Source organism: Dipodomys merriami, unplaced genomic scaffold, assembly GCF_024711535.1.
Source record: "Dipodomys merriami isolate MVZ:Mamm:240054 unplaced genomic scaffold, mDipMer1.0.p SCAF_1, whole genome shotgun sequence".
NCBI classification, from domain to species: Eukaryota; Metazoa; Chordata; class Mammalia; order Rodentia; family Heteromyidae; genus Dipodomys; species Dipodomys merriami.
In genome coordinates this window covers 12104740-12109548 of record NW_027202270.1, presented here as the reverse complement: position 1 = coordinate 12109548, position 4809 = coordinate 12104740, and the positions used below count along the sequence as shown (strand labels likewise).

Here is a 4809-nt window from a genome sequence, read left to right as displayed (position 1 = left end):
CTAACAGGGACCGCTAAGGTCGCCATTCTCATGCTTTTGTTTTGATCCATTAAGGTTGATGGTAGAATTGTAACCAGCTTCTTTCGGCTTCAGTGTATATAAACTTTTCTATGATTCTTAAAGAGAACAAATCAGAACTATGAAAGAAAGCCAGCATCTGAAGTTGAGAATTACTGTTTTTCAAATAAAACAGGAAGCATATGTTTATAAGGTAGTATTATTTATAAACTTGTGGTCTTCACGAATTTGCGTGTCATCCTTGCGCAGGGGCCATGCTAATCTTCTCTGTATCGTTCCAATTTTAGTATCTGTGTTGCCGAAGCGAACACTGAACTTGTGGTCTTTATATTTTTTAATGATTGAGTGTGCCGGGTGCCAATGGCTCACATTTGAAATCCTAGCTGAGATCTGAGGATCAAGGTTTGAAACCAGCTTTGGCAGGAAAGTCCCTGAGACTCTTATCTCCAGTTACCCAGAAGTGGAGGTGTGGTTCATGTGATAAGAGCTCTACCCTTGAGTACTAATGCTCCAGGACAGCACTCAGGCCCAGAGTTCAAACTCCAGAACCAAGGGGAAAATATTGTTTATTAAAGCTATATAATAATTTCTACAAAAATAGTTCTATACAATATTTCTTGGTACCACTGTCTTATCTATATCTTACCTCCTCCTCCCACTAAAAAAAGATTTTCTGGAAGAAAATTGATTGAATAAGTTGTTAGAACTCTGCTTTGGACTGTCCTCTTACCCCAAAGAATCTCTATAGGAAGCAAATAGTGCACATAAAAAACTGCCTTGAGGAGTCAGAAGTTGCAAAAGAAATAAAAATAGTTTATTGTTACATATAACAATTTGAAGGCTGGCAGCTAAATTTATGTGGGGTACTTATCAAGCGTGCACAGGTGCTTTATGTCATTTAAATCTTCCACTAATCTGATTTAGCAGAAGCTTAGGTGCTCAATAATTTGTCCCTTGGGGTCACCCAGATTTAGGAGTACAAGATCTGAATTGATTTCTTTTGACCCAAACTTCCATGTCCTACAAAGGCATACACAAGAGAGACATGAAAAGAAATACCCTCAGCTTCTATCACACATTACATAGTTCATCGATTAAACCATACACATGTCCTACCATTGGCCAGCAAGCAATTCTCCAATCCATTAGAATAATTATTCTTTCCGGGTGCTAGTAGTTCATGCCCATAATCCTAGCTGCTCGGGAGGCTGAGAGCAGAGGATCTCAGTTCAAGCCAGCCGGGGCAGGAAAGGCTGTGAGACTCTTTATCTCCAATTAACCTCCAGAAAACTACAAGTGGAGCTATGGCTCGAAGTGGTAAAGCACTCTCTACCCTTGAGCAAAAACAGTTCAGGGGAACTGGGAAGGTGGCTTAGTGGTAGAGTGCTCGCCTTGCATGCATGAGACCCTGGGTTCAATTCCTCAGCACTACATAAGCAGAAAAAGCTGGAAGTGGCGCTGTGGCTCAAATGGTAGAGCGCTAGCCTTGAGCTGAAGAGCAGAGGGACAGAGCCCAGGCCCAGAGTTCAGGCCTCAGGATCGGCAAAAAAAAAAAAAAAAAAAAGTTCAGGAGCAGCGCCCAGACACCCTAAGTTCAAGCCCCATGACTGATTTTATGTATATATATGTATATGTACATATATGTAATATATTACTATTGTCTTAATTGGCCTTATACATAATTGCCTTTCTTCACTCCTCCATTGAACAAGATACCATGCTTTAAAAACAAAGTTTTCCCTTTCTGTGGAGATGAGGCTGTTACTTCATATTGCACGGAACCGCTTTCAGGCTGTGTCTTGCCCTACGTGACTCCATTTTATAAGACAGCAGTTTGAGTAGAAACGCTGAGGCAGAATGACTATGTCTTGTTTGTACAAATAAACATTCACCATCTGTCCAGTACCAACCATGGGGAAAACTGACAACTTATTTCTGCAAATAAAGTATTATCATCTAAGAACTTACTACATGAGAGACACGTGGACACAAGAGCATATCAAAACCATATCAGAAAAACCAGGCATGTGAGCTTATGGAATATACCAGACCAAGGAATGATACCCCTCCCCCCACCTGGAGCCCCTAATACTGGGCTATGGCACCATCCACCAACCCAATCCATCGTTAGATCTGGTGCATGTGTCTGGCTCAACAGAACCCATGAACTGCACTCAGTTAACATGATCCCCTGGTTATCCTACCCAATTGAATTGCTGTTTGTCTGGCACCGTTTCTGGGCTTTGTCAGCCCTGTACCATAGCCACTGTGGAACTGGTTCCTTAGGTTAATATCTAAGCACCTGCAAGTGACTCTCTTTGCATGTCTTACCAGGTCAGCTCTTGCCTTAGGTAAGGAAGCACCTCTGAACTCTACTTAACTCTTTCTTAGCTGTTCTGTAATACTTATGTGTGCATACTCATGCAATATACAGAAAATGTGTGTCTATAATATATACGCTGTATATATAACATATATCCTACATGTTACATATATATGAAGTATGAATATGTATATATGTATGTGCATACGTATATGTGGAGTGTGAAGTAGAATGTTAACATTGGTAATTAAGACGAAAATAAATGAACCTGTTATTGTCAATAGCCACAAATACCAAGTGAACTCAGGAAATCAGTAGTACTTGACTGATTAGCCAGTGAAATGGATGTAGCTTGTCAGTTTATTGCTTTTCAATAAATTCTGACATCGTGGAAGGATGCAAACAAGTTCATTTTGTTTCTTACCCAGATCTCTCATGATGTTCCTTTTCTTTTTATTTTACTCAATAGTCTGCCACTTAGAGCTATGAAGTAATGATTCCTGTGTATTGTACACTTGTTAGAGACCTCGATTTTCCTAACTGCTTTAATGAACTAGAATTTCTCATTCTTGTACTTTCTACTCCTCAGAGTTGATGAGGTTTCAGGGCAGGGGACAGATTCCCCCCTCTAAATTGAACCATTATTCTCTAAGGCATTAACTTGACAGGTAAGTTTCCACTTGAATGTTTCTTTTCACTGGGTTAGCATTACAGAAGTTATTAATAACAGGTGGCCTTCATAAGCAAACCTGGTCCACCCAGGTTGGGGGGGGTTAGCTATCCTGGGCACCACATGCACCTCAGGTACTAGCTGTTCAGGCACAGGAAGTTCACTGCGGCTTGGCAGTCCTCTCCCCTCCAACCACCTTCCCCTCCTGCTTTCCTTTTCTTCTAGCAACAAGGCTGACATCTATAGCTTACCAGAAACCCGGGCATGGGGCAGGGGCGGGGGGGAGACCAAATCATAACCACAAAGCGAAGAAACAGGGCTGAGGTCGATGACTGGTGGGGCTCAGGTGTGAGACTCCCCATAGCCAGCCTGGTGAGAACTCATTCATGGAACGGGTCTCTAGCCCACTATGATGGTCGTGGAGGTGGAGGGTCACCTGTAACATGACCTCTGGGCAGTAGGTGGGGGAGGGACTTTGAGCTCTGGACAGATGTACTGGAAGGCATTTAAATGAAGAGCCCAATGGAGTTGGGAATCTAACACCAGCTTTGAGACAGAGCTGAGGACCCTGAGTGCAGAACTAGACAGAGGGCAAAGTTTGCTGAGGTCCAGCACTGGCCGAGGTGGACCACAGGTGGGAGGTGGAGCCAGCGAGGCTCTGGTCTACTCCAGCCCTGTGTAGGAGGTGACTCCTCCATCCCCCCCACCCCAACATGCAGGCCTGGCATACCCGATGGGGGCCTTGGAGAAGGAAGGCAAGCCAGGCAGAATTCCCCGGGGCTCCAGAGAAGAGAAACTAGGATTCCCCCCGCAGTTAATCTTGGCCTCCTTTCTCCTTTGCGCTTTCTTTTACGATTTTTTATTAGCATTGATTAACTGTGCAAGGAGATTTCATGCTGACCTGCTCCTATGTGCATGCAATATGCCTTGCTCACGTTCCCCACCTGTCACTCTCCCTCATTCCAAACCCATCTCACCTGGCTTCATTGTCCATAACGTATCTTGACCGCATCCACCTATCTTCAGTACATCCAGTTGTTGCCTCCCAGGAACCATAATAACAGTAACATTCCTGACATCCATTTTTAGGGTATGCTAATTGTCCATGGGGGTTTCATCCCAGTATTGCACATATGCATAGACCCCCCCTCCCTCCACTACCCCAATTTTCCCCATTCCCCACTCCCCTCTGCTATTTAACCTTCAGTGAGTTCAATTTGCTATCTTTGGTGCATTTCAATGTTGTTTACTGTCTACCATTTACTATCTACTAACGCCTCACTGTCTTTTCCTCTCCTTGTTCTCACTAATCCCCTCAAGCAGTCTCACAATCTCTGTCTCAGTCTCTGTCTGTCTCTCTCTCTCTCTCTCTCTCTCTCTCTCTCTCTCTCTCTCTCTCTCACACACACACACACACACACACACAGAGTCAGCTCCTTAAGCAATACCTCTTGAACAACTTGTGGCTTCTCATGCCCAGTGCAATTATACCCAAAGCTGCCAAGTTGTGCACAGAATGATGCCTTGCCTTTCCTGCTTTGTCCTTCACGGTCCTCTACCAGCTGGGAGCACTGTGTACAGGCGTTCTTCCTCACTCACCCCCCACCCCAGAAAGAGCGTGAAGGTCATCTCAGAAACCCACTCTCCTGAATGAACTCCATTGCAGTTCCCAGTATTGAAGCACTCTATATATCACTATTCAGAAGACAGACACCTTGATTTTCCTAACAACTGAGGCAGGCTGGGATTTTCCAAAAGAAAATTGGCTCTGGAAATAATATTTTTAAGAAAAAAAAGT

General features: G+C 43.8%; 1 non-coding gene across 1 annotated transcript; it reads right to left on the bottom strand.

Moving 5' to 3' along the window:
• Positions 1-222: 222 nt before the first annotated feature.
• Positions 223-329, bottom strand: LOC138835675 (U6 spliceosomal RNA). The gene has a single exon (XR_011374693.1). It is a non-coding gene; the product is annotated as a U6 spliceosomal RNA (small nuclear RNA).
• Between the last annotated feature and the right edge of the window lie 4480 nt (positions 330-4809).